We start from the raw sequence: 20,566 nt of genomic DNA, 5'->3' as shown, positions 1-20,566 counted from the left end.
AAAAAAAAATCTTAAAAAGGGAGTCTCATGCTGTCTTGTCTTTTTCTTCACTTAAAAAATGTTTTCTATGAATGATTATTGTGCTTTTGTTACTTCTGAAATCATGTAGTCACTTGGCTATGATAGGGGTTAATGTGTCCCCCTTCATCACAGTAGGGTCTCGTTTAGCACCTTATGGAAAACAAAAGAAAGAATGCTTGGTATTGAAGGCACTGGGCTTTTGGCTGCTTCTCCTTTTATTCTGAACACATTAGAAAGGAAAATCTAACCAAATATGGTGACTAAGTGCGGGGGGGGGGGGGGGGGGGGGGGGGGTGAATGTCAAAGCACTGAACCAAATCCTTTTAGATGTTAGCCTTGGGACTTAGGGCAGGAATAACCTGTCTTAGTTAACTACACTACACAAAGCCAGCTCCCTGAATTAGAGAGCTGTATACGACCAAAACTATTGGAGACATGGTATATAAAGCCCCAACTTCAGGTTCCCATGCCCATTTCATGGAAATAATGCTGAGCATAGAAAGAGGCAAACAGGAACATAAACTCCACGATAGACTTCAGGTGACAATGGCAATAAAGACTCTGGGATGACAGCAGAGTGTGGATTAAAAGGCAAACCAGACCTAGAAAGGTAGATCAGTGGATAAATACCTTGGCACTGAAGCATGAGGGTCAGAACTCAGATCCCCAGCACCCAGGTAAATGCTGGGTGAGCCTGGCAGCTTGCTTGTAATTCCGACATTTGTGAAAGAAGACATGGGATTCCTAGAGGAAGCTGGCTAGCTAGATTATCCAAATCAGACAACTCTGTGTTCTACTGAGGGGCCCTGCCTCAATGTATAAAGTGGGATAGAAAGTTGACAGTGATTGAGGCAGACACCTGATGTCAGCCTCTGTCAATCACATGTACACACACACACACACAAAAAAAAAACGTATACATAAACATAAATAGAAAGGGCAAACCTCTTTGATATGGTCTTCTTTACTTTCTGCATGAGTTGAATCTCTTTAAAGTTCTACCTCTACCTAGAATATACTTAAAAATAACATCTGTAAGATATAAGATTCTATGAGTTGCCAGTGGAAGCTATCTCACTGTTAGAACCAGAAAGCAAACTCCAAGTTGAAGTGTAAAGACATCATATGTACTACAGTTCATTAAGGAGATTTTAGTTCAAAGCTAAAGGAACTAACTTCACATCTGTCACCCAGGCATGGTTTTCTCATTTTTAGGTCTTTCTGTTAAATTTGGCTCCAATACTCTATAGAAGTTTGTAAAAAACCTTCAAACTAATGTAACTAAGATTCGTTGTTTTTTATTTCCTACCCTTAGTTGGTAGGCAGGATCCCTACTGGCTTTCTAAGGATAAGCCTAGAAGTGTCTTTTAAAGAGAGAAGAAAGTTGGCCAAGAGGAAGCAATAAGTTGTATTGGAGTATGCCCATGATATCAAGTTAAATGAACTAGTCAGACAAGGAAAGAAAAATTATATGGAGCCATTTAAATATAATGTATAATTATAATGTAAAAATATAATGTATAATTCTTAAAGTATATGGCTTTGCTTTCTGGTGATATCATTTTGCTCCTCTGAAAGACAAAGTGATTGCTTTGGTTATAGTATAAGAGTTCTTATCCATGAAAACTTAGGTTTTTTTCTTTGTATCACACACTGCTGTGAATGATAATAAGGAAATTCATTTTGCTTTTGTATCTACAGATCAAGAAAATGATTTGACTGCACATCTCATCAGAAAAGATCAGCATCCTACAATGTCTCCAAATCTCAGCTTTAGTACTTTGTTTTCTTTCTATAGACTTACGTAAGTTCCCTCATGTCACTGGAACCTTTCTTTGTGTGTCTTATTTCTAAAGGACTCATAAGTAGAGTACGAAGGGAAAATCAGATTACTAATGCTACTCCATCTATTTTTATTCCCTCAGTTTTCCTTTGGGCTGAGCCTTTGCATTTTTGTTCAGTTTCCCCCCTCAGAGTCTGAGCTAAATCTATTAATCTCTTTTGTGCATAAATAGAGCTCCTGTAGGAGATTCAGCTACCAACTGGAGAAGGGCTAAAGCTTTGAGTTTCAGAACAGCTTCAGAGACACAGATTGTCCTTGTAGATGGGGCATATCCTAAGGAATTTTTTCCACTTCAATACAAAAGATCCAGTTGAAAATATATCCAGTAAGTAACTCAGTGATTTCAATTTACATTATGAAACCTCCTTGTAGCCTATCATAGCTTCTGACGAGTTCTGAGGTATGACATTTGAGCCTAAAATTGACATTTTCCATTCTTGTTGTCATATTCTTAGACTTAGTATTCAAAAATAATTTTTGTTTATTCTTTACTTAAGAAGCACGATGAAAACTGAAAATTTTTCTCAGTATTCATCATTTTATTAAACCAAGGACTTTTTCCCCTTTTATGATTTGCTTTCTCTTTAACTTTGGACACCCCTGAACTGAAACCTAGGGGTTTTCAGGCTGTGCACCCATAACTCAGAGCTGGTTATACACGGAGTCAAAAGACAACTCTGTGAGAGATAAATGGCCCAGCAGAAGGACAATTACCACTGAACAAAGGAAAGAGAAACTAAAGAGGTGCTATAATGGCGGCATTAGATATATCGAACAAGGCAAGCTGTCCTGGAGACATAGATCTTCCCTGACATTTCCCTTTGATGATTTATGATATGGTTACATTGAGTGTCCTTGTGGCCTTATATGCAGGAGATTTTGCTTTGATTTTCTTTTTTTTAAAGCCTCATTTCATTCCACAGAGCACAATCAAAGAAAACCAGAGAGGGCCCTGCTTAATGCACCATACCATTGGAGTACAGATCCCTTTGGTAGAGGAAGAAGGAAAGGTAGACTGGCAAATTTATCAAAAGGAACAATGATAAACAACATTAGATTATTCCAGCCTCTGCTGGAGCCCTATCCTTTATCCTCCAACATTATATGGCATTATTTCTTCCAGCTAGATAAGGCAGAGTAAAGTTGCTGCTCAGAAGTCACTTTCTTTAAAGAGAAGCAGAAACTTTGCTGAGTGGTCTGTGACTAGGTGATTAGAACACACGATCTGAAAAGAGTCCTCTTCTGAGCAGGTTTGGGGTCTAAGTTGTCACCACTGGACAATATGTGTGTCATACACATGGTTACCAGAGCTTTGTGAAGAGAAAGGAGATTCTAGTGACATCTTTTTTTCTTCACTAATTTTGGCATTATCAGATCTGTCACCCATGAATGAGTCTAAATCATCTTCAGTGTCAACATGGTGCCTGAACAAGATGGACTCCAGTCTTAATCTGGAACTCTCCTTAGCATATGACAACTTGTTAGTTGGCATTTGGAGGCATATTGTTAGTTACATCTGACTTTAATTTTCACAAGCAAGTGGCATATGGAAGCAACCAGAGCTGATTGGTTAGGAGACTCTCAGTAATTGAGGGGGTCAGACTTTTGACAAACCCCTCTCTGTCTATTCCTCTTTCTTGAGGGCTTTTGAGGTGTGCTGTTCCATCTTCTAAAGCTACTTACTACTACTGGGAGTCTCCAGTTATAAGAGTAATTTTTTCTGGACTAATCTGAGACATAGCCCTCTCTTTTCACAACTTTGAGACATGTTCATCTGAAGTTTGATGATCTTAGCCTTTTTGTTCATAAAAAAGATCAGACAGTTAAGGACACACGATCCAAGATCAAAAGAGTCGGAGTAGATACCAAGGGACACAAGAGCAACAGAAACCAGGTCATGTTTTGTAGTACATCCTTTTAGCCATAATCCAAAGACCTTGAGCAGAAATAGCTGGAACCTAGTCTAAGCACCAGGGTGCCTTTTCTATGGTTCATTGACTTCTGTAATTCTTCACTCTTTAGGTAAAAACAATAGAGTGTGTTGGGTGGGCACCATTGTGTCTAGGTAGTCAAAACAGATTAAACATTGCATTAAAAAGAATCCAGATGCTCTCAACTGTACATTGGAAAAATTGCAGTAAACATTGAAATAACTTTTGTCTTCACCTCTCAATTGAATTGGCTATTTTCTGAATAATAGTATTCAGAAACCCTAAGAGATAGATACAGTCATTAAATCTGCTACAGAAACTTTCTTAGTAGCAGGCAGAATCAGAACAGTCAGAATTAAAACCACTAAGTCATGTATTACCCATTACATAATGTAAAAGTCTGAGCTTTTCTTCTAACATATGGCACTACTAAAAGAGAGAGAGAGAGAGAGAGAGAGAGAGAGAGAGAGAGAGAGAGAGAGAGAGAGAGTGTGTTACTCCCTAACAATTCATCCTGAAGATACTTCCTTTAAAATCTCCAGTCTAAACTAGACATATTCTTGCACTCTGGACTGCAGCCTCATTTTTTTTTTAAAACTTGTAAGATAATATTCAAGCAAAAGCCCAAGAAATGGCTTTTTAGGACAATAAGAATTGTGTTTGCTTTAACTGATGCAGAAACATTATGTCCAAATATAGTCCTCTATTTAAACCAAAGGAAGAAATAGTTTTGTCTTGATGACCTAATAAAACATTATGAAAGAAATCATCACATCACATGACATACAAAGAAAAAGGCATCCTTCCTCCAGATGAATAGTAGCAGCACATAATCAGAATTCTTAGATCAGGTTTCCCCCCATCACTTTGGTCTGAAATTGTGGGTCTGAATCATGTTTGTTTTCAATTTCTTCTTTCTTCTTAGTTCAAAGTTCCAGTCAGTGGTTTAACATCTAAAGTTTGTATTCCTTTTTTTTTTTTAAATTTAATTAAAGAGAATGTTTTAACTTGTTTATTGACTCAGTACTAACCAGTCCTATTAGTGTTATATTTGATGCTTTAATTGGATTCTTCAATGTCTTTGGTTAGATTCTTCTAGAGTTAGACCAGAGGAAAGCATTTGAAAGTAAGTACTTTATTTGGGGAGTACTCCTAGGAAACATCAACAAGGAATATGAAGCAGAGAAGTATATAAAGCCAATAATCATCATGGTTAAAACTGGAGCTGATACTAGACATTGGTTACAGATTTGGGATGAGACAAATTCCAGTGAGATCAAGTATAAATAAGCATTTACAGAAACTAGATATTGACATGATATATAAATAAAATTGTACTACATTTTACAAAAATACATTGTTTAGAAACAAAACACCAGTAGCTTAAAAAAAACTGATGGGTTATGAAAGAATATAGAGCAGATACCTCTGCACTAATTTGCAGAGTAAGCAAGTTATGGTATTTGCTATATATTATTTGGACCATTACTAGGAAACATTAACAAGGCATCCCTCCCAGGCTTCTGTATGTATGCATGTATGTATGTATGGAGCAGATGAAAAAACACAGGTATTGGCTTCAGAAAAAGGATAGGCCACAGCATCTTCTACTTCTTGTTTGGTTGATTATATGCTGTTTTAAATTAATCTAGAAATAATCTTATGTCCAAGCAGGAAGACCAAAAGGTATAAATAGGACAACAATTCCTTAGGCATTCTTTAAAAACTGTTCCTATCTCTTTCTTGAATTTAGCATTTGTAACCTCTTGTGTGGTAAGTGTGGAAAGCATGCCACAGCAGCCACAGAGGAGGCTGAGGGTGGAAGCCACCCAAGCCTTTGGAATTTGCCTCATGTGAGCGCCAGATATTGGTTGTAGTATTAAGGCAACTCCACGTAGTTAAAAGGGAGGTTTATTTTGTGGGGTAACTTACAAGTAAAGGAATAGGTTACAGGGTCCAGGAAAGGTGTAGGCCATCCATCGGTGTTCTTTGGAAAACTCTGCTCAATCTACCTCCAGCATCTAGGATCCAGGAACCAAGAGCACTGGCACATCCAGATCTTGGGTATTAAAGGCTCCTGTCTCGGTCCTGCCTTGTAGGCGTGACAGTTACTACCAAAGCCTCAATGGGGATAGTACTTCCAGGTCAAAGCTGGAACAGCTACCCACTATACTCTTGTTTAGAGAATCACCCATTTTTGATATGTTTATGATACAAATAATCTTGCTTCTTTGCCACAAGTTTATTCCATATTTGTAGGACCATTTGAATATTTTAAAAGAAAACCACAGGAGTTCCTTCTTCCTGTGGCAGCAGAAGCTCCTGGCAACACTCCCACAGAAGAACATCTGTAAACTTGAACAAAATGCTTTAAAAAAAAAAAAGTCTAATTGAAGGTTCTGGAAAATTAACAGTCACGATTTCAGAGGAGTCAAAACTTAGAAAATGGTATAGGTTTACTATTCCCTACTTGGAAAGAATTAGACTGAGGGAAGGCTGTAGATGTGACACACGACAGGGTATCTGTCACTAGTGGGAAACTTGCTATCTTTTGGCCTGTCTTAGTTACTTAGTTACTTAGTTCTGTTGTTGTGACAAAACACCACGGCTGAGGCAAGTTGTACAAGGAAACATTTAATTGGGGGCCTGCTGACAGTTTCAGAGGGTTAATTCATGATCATGGTGGGGATTGCTGTGCTGGAGCAGTAACTGAGAGCTTGCATCTGATCTGCAAGCTACAGGCAGAGAGTAGAGGGAGAGGAGAGGAGAGGAGAGGAGAGGAGAGGAGAGGAGAAGAGAGAGAAACTGGACTGAGCTAGGTATGGGCTTTTGAAACTTCAAAGCCCACCACCAGTGACATACCTCCTCCAGCAAGGCCACACCTACTCCAGTAAGGCTATACCTCCTAATCCTTTTCAAACATTTCCACTTACTGGAGAATAAGCTAACAAATAGATGAATCCATGGGAGTCATTCAAATCACCATACGCCTAAAGAGCCAGAGCTTAAAGCTATGACAGTCACAGAGGTTGGAATGTAAGAAAGAAACCCTCACACAAAAGGCACCAGGGAAGTAGAATGCCAAGTGTTAAACACAGAAAGACCACGGAGTTGCAGTTTGTACTAAAGGGACTAACCTAAATTTTGACCTGCCTCCCATCATAGAAAACATGAAGTTTCTGGTTTAAGTATAGTGGAGCATGCACCAAAAACAAAGAATTAACATTATTCAGAGAAATATTATAAAATCTAGATTCTCTAAAATAGCATATTCATAAGGTCTAGGATATGATCCAATATGATTCAACACCAGTTAAAAACAGCACATAAGGAAGCATTACTCATACAAGGTGGTAGATGGATAGATACAAGTTTCAAGACACCCCAGATGTTGAGTTAATCAGGAAGGACCTTTAAGTAAGCTATCATGATTATGTCCAAGGAGGCAGAGGAAAATATTCTCAGACAAGTGAAAAGAAAAGTTTACTCCTCAGAGAATAGAGATGTATCCTGTCCCAGATTCTGCAGTCCTTCTATTGGAAGAAAGAAAGCACATAGTTCAAGCTTACTCTACCAATCAAGACCCAGATAACATGGGGTAGTGTTAATATTCTGATCCCGCCCCTTAGCACCGCCCTGTCTGCTAATGTAAAAGTCTCTTTTTAAGGAAAAACCCTGCCCCTTCCTCTCTCTTTCCTTCTGCTTTTCCTCTCTCCCTCCCTTCCTCTCTCTTTCTCCCTCTTTCTGTCTTTCTGCCCCTTTATCTCTATTATAATAAACTCTCCACATGGATGAAGCATATGGGTTGTGTATCACTGGCTACTTCCACCATGCCCACACGGTGTGCATCTGCCCAGCATATTTCCCTGCATGCATGGAAAACCTTCAGGAGCCCTCCCACCCCCGCATAATAAATTATAATAGGTAGAACTTACAGAGCACATGTGAAAGGCAATGTAGAGGCACAGGCTCATTAGATGACCAAGACCTCATCACAAGACTACAGAATGAACTCCCTCCCTTCACAACCTGCTACCAAACTGTTAACTCTCTAAGCAATTCCTCTATCTAATACATTTTGTCTTGTCTGGCTATCAAAAACCGTGACAAGGGCATAGTAAAAAGAAAACACAACAAAACAAACAAACACTCCTAAAACTAAACCACCACCACCACGAAAACAAGAACAACAACAAAAAACCCCAAAGAACACAACAATAAAAATCCAGTTTTAATACTCAGTGCATGCATCAGATTTACATATCTTAGGGAAGTTAGAATGATGTAATCCAGAAATGAAAACTGTGTTGTGGGAGTGTGAATAAGAAGTGTCCCCTGCAGGCTAATATGTTTGAACCTTGTTCTTGGGTTTAGGGTGCTGTTTGAGGAGGCTGAGGAACTTGATGTTGTGGAGCCTTGTTGGAGGAAGTGTGTCCCTAAAGTGGCCTTTAAACGGTTATAGCCTTGCCTCACTTCCATTTCACTCTCTGCTTCCCACATGTGGGTGAAGATGAGCTTTCTCTCCATAAGTTGCTTTTGGCCATGATGTTTTTTATCTCAACAACAAAAAGTAACTAGTACACATGCTAAGGGCTGCTTTGATGAAGTACACAGCATGCAAAAATTAGTGATGGAAACTCTAACAAGCAAAAGAGAAATGCAACAAAGCGAAACAAAATAAAACAAACAAACAAACAAACAAAACCCCTGTAACAGACAGGCATGTTTCTGAGGCATGCTAGGAGTTCAAACATGGCTGAGGGGGAAAGTCCAGCTTCAGAATATCTCAACAAAATCTTCAGAAATTGAAAAGAAATTTTAAAGAGAACTAAGAGAAAGATTGAAATGAAAACCAGAATGGAATATCCAGAAACTGTGGGACTGTGACAAAAGGCATAACTTCCATGAAAACTAAAACATGAAAGACAGAAAGGAATAGAAGAATCATTTGAGTCAATAAAATTAAGAATTTGCCCCCAAATATTGTCAAACATCAAACCACAGACCCTGGAAGATCAAAGAAGACAGGAAAGGATAAATACAAAAACAAAACAAACCTTCACTGAGCCGTCTCATCTCACACTTAAATGTCAACAATGAAGAAAAATATCCCAAGGGAGGACAGGGGAACAAAACACTTCATTTATGGAGAGCAAGAATCATAATTACATTCAGGAAAAGCATAGTGAAGTATGTAGTGTCAAGGGGGAGAAGTACTGCTGTCACAATCTACACTTCATGAAATTGCTCCTTCATAGTGAAAGATAAATAAGAACTGATTTAGGCAAACAAGAATTGAGGAAATTTGTTCCTGGTAGGGCAGCCTTACTAGGAATGTCCAAGAAGTGTTTTTCAGAGAAGGAAAGGATGTGCAAAGAAGGAAAGAGCATCAGAGAATGAATGAGCAAAGGAAGACGTGCTGGATAGTTTTATGTCAACTTGATTGACACAAGATATAATCATCAGAGAGAGGGCCCACAATTGAGAAAATCACTCCATAAGATCAGGCTGTAGGCAAACTTGTAAGGCATTTTCCTAATTAGTGATTGACGGGAGAGACCCTCATCCACTGTGGGTGGTGCCACCCTGGGCTGGTGGTCCTAGGTTCTACAAGAAAGCAGCCTGAACAAGCCATGGGGATTTGAGTTCCTGTCTTAACTTCCTTTGTAAACCCTTTCCTCCCCACTTGCTTTTGGTCAGGGTGTTTTATCATAGCAATACAAATCCTAATTAGGAAGGAAGATAAAATTATTTTTCTCATTCGTAACTGATATAATAACCTCTATTCTAAATTATAATAGGCACAATATATGCACATGTATAATTGTGACTATTTTACTTGCTTGTGCTTACATATAACTGTAATAGGTGACAATGATGCAATAATTTGTGACATGGCATCCACTCACCTGTGGTACAGTGTGATGTGAATGTGGATATGGACATGTGGACAGAGGCATAAGTAAGTGGAACATAGAAGAAACTTGGGGGACACATGTCAACACATATTATAACACCTGAAGAATGGATCAATATAAAGTATGGATTTGGGGTGATAATGAGATGTCAAGGTAACTGATGTAGACTTTTCTGGATTGGGGGTGTTGATGACTGACGGACCAGGGATATATGGAAAAGCTGGTGCCTGTTCAATTTTGTGGCATATTTAAAACAGCCCCCAAAATAAAACCTAGTAATGTCCTAATCAATAAAAATAGGAACCCAACAGAAATACAAAAATTTTTCAAAGCCAAAAACTTATTTTAATAAAAGATTCATAAAACTAAGAAAACCTCAGCTAGACTCAGAACAGAAAAAGGTAAGTGTTCTGGTGGAAGCCCTACCTCGGCCCCTGGCACCCGGGCATTCATATACCCACAGAGTCTGGAATGTTCTGGTGGAAGCCCCACTTCTCTGCCCAGACTCTGCCCCACAGAAAGTCCTGCCAAACATGGCTTCTCCCCAAAAGATGCTCAAGACCACTCCCACAGGATATTTAAACTGCACCCTAGAAAACAGACATGTGGTTTTTCAGTCTTTCTTCCCCGACTCCTCTCTGGGGTGCTGGAAAATCACTCGAAAGTGCTTTACCCATTAAACAGGGTCCTTTTCTAATTCAGTTTGATTGCTTCTGATTTGGATTGCTGCGTTGGTGGAGAGTCTTATCAGGGTGCAGAAACTTTTCAGAAAGTACCATAAGTAACCAGCGCAGTATCAAGAATGAAAGCTCTTCATTGCAGATCTTTATGATTTTTAAGTGAAAAGACTATTAATACCCTGTGCTAACAAACTCAACTACCTAGAAGGGACAAGAGCAGATTCTTTGAAATTTTTTACTCACTTTTTATGTGACTTTTTCCTAGGGAGACATGAACTAACATTTTGATCTTCAAATAGTGCCCAAACAGGAAACCAAAATGTGATTCCTAACTCTAGTTGGGAGAATCAATGAATTTATCAGGCTTACTTAGAAGAACATGGTTAACCTCAAAGCAGCTGTATCACTGAAAGTTTCACTGCAGCATGGATGACAACTTTCTCATAGCTGCCTAGATGGAGGCCCATCTTCAGTTGCCCTTCTGTGGTATTTATACTCTAGTACCTCTGAAGACCACTGGGTACATCCTATTAGGGCTGCATTGCATATAACTGGGTAGAGGTACAGAAGGGGGCAGCTTTAATCTCAGATGAGGGCCCAGTGACACTCCCCATACCTTCCTCTTATGAGGAAATGTCATCAGACCCCCATCTTGAGGTCTTCTTGCAAGTAGTCAAGGTTTTCTGATAATAATGATACCTAGTACACTTGGAGGACAGCTGTGGTGATATTGTGTTCCCCAAAATATTGTGCATCTGTAGTGCATAGCCATTCCAGCCTTGGCCTGGAAGTTCCAACCCCCACTGAGGCTTCAGTAATGGTCATGCCTACAAGACGGGGCTGAGAGAGGACGCTAAAGACCCAGGATCCAAATGCAAACGATCTCTTGGTGCCTGGACCCTGGACGCTGGGGGTAGACCTAGCAGAGTTCTCCAGATAACACCGCCAGACTGTGCTATACCTTTGCCAGACCATACAACCTACCTATCCCTTCATTTGTACCCCACAAAATAAACCTCCCTTTTAACTACATGGAGTGGCCTTAATAATTTCACCAATATGCACTCTAATAAACTTATCTGGGTTCAGAGAACAGAACAGCCACTAGACATAGAGGCCAGAAAATGGTGGCACACACATCTTTAATCCTATCACTTGGGAGGAAGAGATCCATCTGGATTTCTGTGAATTCAAGGCCACACTGGACAGCCAGGCATGGTAACAAGAGTCTTTAATGTCAGGAAGTGATGGCAGAAAGCAGAAAGGTATTTAAGGTGTGAAAACCAGGAACTAGAGCTGGTTAAACTTTTAGGCTTTTAGCAGCAGTTCAGCAGAGATTCATTCTGGATGAGGATTCAGAAGCTTTCATTCCGAGGAAACAGAATCAGCTGAGGAATTGGCAAGGTGAGGAAGCTGTGGCTTGTTCTACTTCTCTGATATTCCAGCATTCACCCCAATAACTGGCATCAGGTTTGATTTTATTAATAAGACCTGTTAAGATTCCTGCTACAGACAGTGATCTACCACACCAAACTAATAGACAATAAGACAGAAGACATGAAGAAACTTCCATCTATTAAGTAAACTCAATTCTTTATGAAAAACCTGCCAAGAAATCTATACACACATGGCTTCACCTCAAAATTTTATAAATTACTTAGGGAAAAAAAACTGCCAATCATACATAGGAAATAGAAGAGTAAAAAAAAAAAAATCTGTCAAATCACATTTGAGAGCTCAGAAGAACCTGAACATCAAAACTTGAAGAAGATAAAATGAACAATAAGTATAGACATGTGCACACAAAAATCCTTAACAAAATATTAGCAAGTCAATGCTCACAAGAACATATCACAATTGGGTAAAATTCATCTCAGGAACACAAAGCTGATTGATTAAGGGGAAACCATCAATCAATTCATAAAAGTGAAGAAAATATGCCATCCTCTTAATAGGAACAAAACATATTTGCTCAAATACAATACATATTTAGGATACTGACGGAAAATTGCAAGCACTGTGTACATTCTACAATCTAATAAAGAAAATTTACAGAACAACCCCTGAAGCTAATATATTTTAATGAGGAAAATATGAATTCTCCTCCCATAAAATTGGAAACAGAGGAAGGACAGCTTTTGTCCCAGTTTTTCAACATTGTATTGGAGTTTTGGGGCAAAGAGGTAAATTAAAAGGCAAAGCAATCAGAGAACAAGTGAGATTGTCTCTATTAATAGAGGTCATGGTTGTTCATATGGAAAATCCAAATGAATGTGTCAACACTTACCATTGTAATGGTAATTAAAATCAAGAGAAAGTGAGCAGCAACTACCAATAAATACTTACTGTGAGGTGCTATGCTTTGTCACCAAATGTAGGAAAGAGTTACCAAAGTGCTTACAATTAAATCAATTCCAAATGCGGACTAGTAACTCTCTAAAGGGTGCAAGATAATAAGTATAAGGCTAATATATAGAAGTCAATGCTTTTTATATTGTCAAAAAAAAGGACAATTAAATTTGTAATTCTATTTATTTATAACAGAAAAACACCAAATGCTCCACAGTGAATATAAGACACTATATTGAGAATAACAGTACAGAACTGGTAGAAAATAAATACAAAGAAGAAAGATGTGTTCACAGATTGGAAGAGTCAATATTGTTATACGTCAAATTACCCTAAATTCATCCACAAGTTCCACATACTTATTGTGGCTAATTTGATGAACCAAACTGACTAGGTTAAGAGATGCTCAAAGATCTGGGGAAACATATTACTAATGGGCTTGTGAAGGTGTTTCTTTCCTCCATTAGCATTTGAATCAGTGACTAATACCCAGGCCTGTCCCTACCACTGTAGGCAAGCACCATCCAAGTCACTGGGCTCAGCCAGGACAAGAAAGTGGAGCAAGGGACAATTCTCTCTTCCTCTCTCCTCCCTCAACCTCCTCTGGCTTGAACACTGACATCCCTGGTTCACAGGTGTGCTGAATAGTTTTGCCAACCTGATACAAGCTAGAGTCATCTGAGAAGAGCGAACCTTAATTGAGAAAATGCTTCCATCATTAGATTAGTTTGTAAGCAATTCTATGGAGGCATTTTCTTGATTAATGATTGATGTAGGAGACCCAGGCCATGGTAGGCAATGCCACTGCTAGGCAGGTGGGCTTGGGTTAAGTGAGACGTGGGAAGCAAGACAGTAAGCAGCATGCCTCCACAGTCTCTGCTTCAGTTCCTACCTCCAGGTTCCTATTTGAGGCCATACCTTATTTCCCTTAATGATGGACTTTGTTGTGGAAGTATAAATTAAACAAACAAACAAAACCCAACAAAACAAAAAATATACAAAAATCCTCTTCTCTACAAAGTACTTTTGGTCGTGGTATTTATCACAGAAATATAAAGAAAACTAGATCACTAGGCTTCTAGATTTCAGGATTTATACCAACCCCTCACTAAACCAACCTTTATACTCATAGGAGATTACAGGTGATTAGATGATAGAGACTGGTTTTTGTAGCTGAAGATTTCCATAGACCTGCCTGGCCCATGATCAGGACAAATCTCTCTCACCCACCAGTCCCACAGCTGCCCAGACCCAACCAAGTAAACACACAGAGACTTATGTTACTTATAAACTGTATGGCCATGGCAGGCTTCTTGCTAACTGTTCTTATATCTTAAATCAACCCATTTCTATTAGTCTATAAGTTGCCACATGGCTCATGGCTTACCGGTACCTTATATTTCGCTTGTCATCGCATTGGCTGGCAATGTCTCTCTGTCTCAGCGTTCCACTTCCCAGAATTCTCCTCTCACCTTGTCCCACCTATACTTCCTGCTTGGCTCCTGGCCAATCAGTGTTTTATTTATTAACCTATCAGAGCAACACATTTAACATACAGAACATCCCACAGCAGGTTTTGCTGTTTCTCTAGACAACTGTAATAGAATACCCTACTGAGCTTTTTGAAGATATTGTCAAAAGTACATGGAAATACAAATGAATAAAGCTATACAAGCAGTGCTGGGGAGATGGCTCAGTGAGTAAAGTGCTTCCTTACAGGCATGAAAACCTCAGCTCAGATCCTTGGTACTCATATCAAGCCTCAGCAGCCTGAGCTCCAGGGGGACAGACACTGGTTCTGGATCTCATGGACTGGCTGGTCATTTGGTCTAGTCAAAGGGATGACCTGCTGGTTCAGTGAGAGACCCTTCTCAAAAGGGGAAAGGAGAGTCAATCAACGTCAACATCTGTCCTCTATACAAGTGAGCACAGGCAAGGACACATGTTCATACACCACACAGAGAGAAAGAGATGCACACATAATTTTAATTTTTTTATTATTATATTAGTTCTTTAAAAATTTCATACCATGAATTTTGATCATAGTCACACACATCTACATTCTTCCCAAATCTATAACCCCTGCCCTGTTGGTTTTAATAAGTGGCATTGTTACCATGCAAGAGGGGTCACAAGGCAGGACAAAACCCAGTATAAGAGCTTTATTAGGAGGAGGGAGGGACAGAAGAGAGGAGTGTGGCCAGGCCTGTTGGAAAGACACATGAGGAGGAAGGAGAGTGTGGAGGAGAAAGGAGAAGAAGAAGAGGAGGGGGAAGGGGTCTGTGATCTGCTTCTTATGGATTTCCCTGCACATGTGCATATGGGCTTACAGAGCTACACTATGCATGCATAGATTGTGTAATCACACTGCACACAAATTATATGATTGCGCAGCACACGGATTGCATAGGATGTAAGGCCCCTTGCTTGACTACTGAACTGTACATGTGAGGTCACATAGCTGGAGGAGTGGCGGGAATTCCAACATACCCTACCTACCCAATTTAGTGTCCTCTTTTTAAAAAAATTAAGTTCAGTTTGTGCTGACCATATACTCTAGAATATGGGACCTTTGAAAAGAGAGAGTCAGTTTTCTTTAATGGCACAATGCCTGATGAGTTGACCACACAAGAATTTTAGGAAAGTATCAAAGCCAAGTTTATCATTGAAGGATGTTGGAAGATGTGAACTATCATAAACTGGTTGTAAGGTTTATTACAAAACAGTAGGAAGTAGGACAATTTGATTTGGAAAAAATGAATGAAAGAGAATATAGAGCTGAGGAAATGGAACCCACACATTCATACTAAATTAAATTTTGACACAGTGTCAAGGCAATTCAATGTGGAAAGATGTTTCTTTCAACAAATGGTTTCAGAATAGCTTGACTATGGGAAAAATGAACACCCATCTTACCTTACAATGCAAACAGTAATTAAGCTGAAAGGCAACTCAGTTTCAAAGGCTACAATCAGTTGAAAGTACAAAACATCTAGAAAAAAAGAAACAGCATAAAATACTTGTAGCTTCAGGGTAGGCAAATATTTTCAGCTAGAGTAAAAGCAAACAAGAAATGTAAGAGAGAAAAAATCAAGCAGTTAGATTCTCACACACTTAAGGACATTTTCTCTTTGAAAGACCATAAGAAAATGAAATGACAAGGTATCTCAGTGATAGAACACTTGCTTAGAATGCATAGAAAGCCTGAGTCTCTGGGTTCAATATCCAACATCACAAAAAGAAAGGATCTGTGAGATGGATCAATAGGTAAAGATGCTTGCATCATGAGACTGGCAAACTGAGTTGGATCCCTGAACCCCATGGAAGAAGGGAATGCCAAACAATTGCCCTCTGACCTCCGTTTGCACCCCATGGCACACATTTCCAGCCACAAATATTATACACAACATATGACAATAAAAAATAGGTTTTAAAGGAATGAAATGTTTGCAAAACATGTATTTTATATCTCACCTTGGAGATATGGCTTGTAATCATAAATGAATTCTAGCAACTCATTAAGAATAAAAGCAACCTAAAAGAACATGGACAAAAGATTTCAACAGACACAGAGAAGTTATGTGAGTGGCTGTTAAATTCAGAATGCACAAAACAATCAATCATAGCAGAAATAAAAATTTAAACCACAACATGGAGTCATTCCTCATCTGCCCATGACATAACCAGTAAACTCCAAAGGACTGAGAGATACTAGAAGTTGTCCAGGATGTGGACAACTGGACATTCATTAGCTGCTGAAAAGTGAAATCATTCGTCTGTTTGGAAGGATGAGTCCATGGTTCCTGCAGAAGCCCAAGATGGGCTTAAATAGCAAAGTCATGTCATTTATCTCTCCAAGACAAAAGAAAACAGTCTCATAACAACTTGGTCACATGTGTTCAGACCATCTTTAAATTTAACAAAAACTATTTTGGGGGGCATCTACTTAGGGTGCAGACTGCTACAAAGGACACCCTTTTTAACCTAGCATGGAGAAACACTCAGATAGAAATGAGAGCCCAGCTTCAGCCCCTCAGAAAGATGAAGCTTTGAGGTCAGCAGCAAAGTGATTTCAGAGAAGGCAAGCACCTTTAAGCAGAGATGGACACCTGAACCCCTTCACTTTCCAGCAGGGAGGGTAGCACATAGAAGTAGGCTTTTAGAATAATCAGCTCAAAATCTGACAAATTTTTAACAGTCACTTGCAGACTAGAGAGGCAGTTTATAGTAGAAAGGGTAACCCATTCCCATTCTCCTCAAGTGAATAAATAATAGAGTGATCTATCTCCCTTGGCTACACAAAGGATTCCTATCTTCACTCTTTCTAGGTCTGATTCTGTAATTCCTTTGTTGTACCTGGAAAACTACTTAAGGTAGTTTCCTAAAGCAGCTGCCACTCCACTCTTCCACTGCCAGCATGTGGTCATGGTTTCCCTCCTTCTCTACCACCTTACAAGGGTCTGGAAAGTGACATGCCTTGACTGAAGTCCTGCTCAGCATCCAGGTAGGAGGATGAAATAGTATAGACTATTCTATGGAGAATCACATGGTCTCTGGCTTGTCATCCAAGAAGCCAAGAGTCAATTCTGCCAGTTTTGGGTCCTCACTATTGTGCTTGTGAGCTAATTCATTAAGTAGGAGTTGTCATAAAAAGTCTTATGGGGATCAGATGATGTTGATATGAGTTTTGAGCATGGCTATATCAAAGACACCAATCTCTCAGATTCACGGGAACAAACAATTGACTTTCAGCTAAAATCAATATTATAGAAAATGTCAACCACAGCTTCCTCCTCCTGGATGACTGCACCCTGGGGCTGCTCCCTGACAGAGAACTTCCACTGAGGTTAGCTAACACTTCTTCTGGTCCTTGCTGTATAGAATAAACTAGATGAGTTTCTGGGCTGCTGCTAGTACATTCCAGAGCATGGCTTACTTTTGTGTTACTTGTGTTTGCCATTTCTTCATTCTCCATTGCTTCAACAGATCAGGTAAAAAACCATGTGGGTCAGGGCAAGGTCTATGCATACCTGGTCTATTTCTAGCTGTTGATTTGAAAGGAAAGTGTATGTTGATACTTTCTTGAAATGAGGGATATTAAACTACTGCAAATCTGAGATAGTTTTTCATTGATTAATAATTCTGACATGGCCTTCGATAAAATAATGCTTTCAATTCTATTTTATTTGATGTTTGTCCAGAATCTATAAAGTACATGTTTGGTAAGGATGATTTACTACACAGTATTGTATAAAGCAGAATTTATTTCAACAGAACATTGAAGGGCCTTTTTTTCCCTGTTACTTGTACACTTTCAGTTTTGCTTCAGGTGAGTGGAGCTGAATAAGTAACTGTATTTTAAACTGAAAGAGTTATTTGGAGAAGGCAGGGTCTTCCTGGTTTTACATTCTAGACTTCAAAGTTTCTAAATATAAACCCTTAGAAATCCTTCTGGGCATCTGCAAAAGCAAGGTAACTCAAGTGTCTTTATTTAGTAACTGAAGCCACATAGGTTGAGTTCAAGTAACATTCTGCAAGTGACCTTCTGATGTACTCTGAATTATTCTTGTACTGTAGTACACTGGCAGATTTTGTTTGATATTAGGTGTAAATTTAAAGCCATCTATTACACTGTTTATTTTATATGGTAGACACATGGATGAACTTTTTGTTTTAATTGATTTATGGTAGGATACAGAGTGATGTGTTTCTCTATGGTGTGTGTGTGTGTGTGTGTGTGTGTGTGTGTGTGTGTGTGTGTGAGAGAGAGAGAGAGAGAGAGAGAGAGAGAGAGAGAGAGAGAGAGATTATGTTTTCTTCTGATTCATCTTCTTCATTATTTTTGTCTTGTACTCAACATGACTCTCACTGGCATGTTCCACAAATAGTCTCTCCTTCTGCTTCATCCCATAGGTATTCCATCTCCTTTCTCCCAATCCATCCCTTAAAATATCTCCCTTTCACAGTTCCCTCTCTGGTTTGCAAAGGTTGACAATTGTGATTTATTAGCTGCTAAGGGTCAAAGAAAGACCATTAGACCTCTGTAAATATAGGGACTCTTGACTTCTCAGATGAGGTAAATGTGAATCCTCAGTTTGTTTGACTCACATTACTGTTTCAGTTCTGTACTATGATTACTTAGTTCTGACCTTCAGTCTTCTTCACATGGAACACCTTTGCTTCTTGTGTTCACCTGTCCTTGTCCACTGGGACTTTTGATCTCCTATCCCTTTCTCTCTGCTTAAGATCTCAAGCTTTTATTTTTGTTTTTACATCAGGGTAAACAGACAAAGGCAGGACTAACAGAAGTGGCAGGAAGTGAGGTCCATGGGAGGTGAGCAGTAAATAAATATTGCTGCCTTGACCTTCAAAACATACTAAGCTAGAGAGAGTGACAGTGTGAATGTTGCAAATGGGGCTCCAGGAATGTGAAGCTACATGTTTGATGTTTGTAAAGCTGAGTCATTTGTCTCCTCCAAGAAATTAGTCTGTGTTCTGCAGGACATTATTATAAGGTCATGACCTTCTGAAATCTTACAGGCACTTCCTGGCATCATCTATTTCTTGATTGCTTGACTTCTATTTACTGATAAAACCTCCAGAGCTTTTCCCTCATCCCCTCAAAATGCTTATATTAACAAAGTAAATCTAACTAGGACTACCCATGGTTACTGTCATCTTTACATCCCAGAAAAGAAGTCTTATCCTAATCACCCCATTCTCAGGAAGGCAAGTGATGGCTCTCATGCACATCACATAGGAAGATACCTAAGGTGTCTACTTGTAGGTACCAGTTTGAGTAGTGCCCCTCCTTTGCCCCTCCTTCCTTCGTGAGAAGACAATTATGTAGCTTGCCAAGAATGGCACTGACAGTAGGTGAAGCAACAGAATCCACTCATGAGTCTAACACACAGTGTTAGAACCACAGATCTACTGACTACATTGTAAGCTCCAGGCCAGCCAAGGATGTCTAGTGTGACCCTGTCTCAACACACACACACACACACACACACACACACACACACACACACACACACACAATTTGACTGTCTCATGACTAATATTTTAACTCAAATGGCATGAATTTAAATGTTCAAGTTTAATGTTGTATTTCAATATGATAATCTCTACTCCATATCTTCCCTCTTTGGATTTATGGGGTGACAGTTACTATGTCTCTAGAGTAATGTAACTTAATACATGGGCATGGAAAAAGCTAGTCCTGTAGAGAAAAAATAGCAGGCATCTGTCTTCTTATTTAACTCAGCTCTTAAACTGTGGGTCCTGAGCCCCCATGTGGTATTGCATAACTAAATGCAGGGGTTGGAAAAAAGAATGTCAGAAGTAAGAGGTTTCTGAATGCACAACAATCAAAATCCAATCGAAAACCAACACATAATGAATCTGAGATGTTTCTGACAGTCTTGTCCATGTGGTGGCACACAGCTTCATGGTAGCCTTGCAGCTGAACATGCCACATGCATGCTTTTCATGCTCTGAACTGTGCGTTCATTTCACAATACTCCTGAAACACCATGCTCATACTTGAGACTGTTACATGTGATGAATTATATACTGTACACACAGAATTTTCTACTCTTGCAGAAGCACAGTGGTTTAATTATGGAAGACAAAAACTTTTCATATTTTCCTGTTATCATTCCTTGGCATGTAACTATTAAATTAACATGTCTTTAGCTCATATTGTATCAGAACATTTGCTTTTAAAATATAATGTTTGAAGTTGAGCGGTGGTGGGGTATGTCTTTAATCCCCATACTAGGGAGGCAGAGGTATAGCTGAAGAGTTTCTCTCTGGGTCCTG

The sequence above is a fragment of the Onychomys torridus genome, chromosome 1 (assembly GCF_903995425.1).
Source record: "Onychomys torridus chromosome 1, mOncTor1.1, whole genome shotgun sequence".
NCBI classification, from domain to species: domain Eukaryota; kingdom Metazoa; phylum Chordata; class Mammalia; order Rodentia; family Cricetidae; genus Onychomys; species Onychomys torridus.
The sequence above is the reverse complement of the archived record's forward strand: the minus strand, read 5'-3'. Positions refer to the sequence as shown.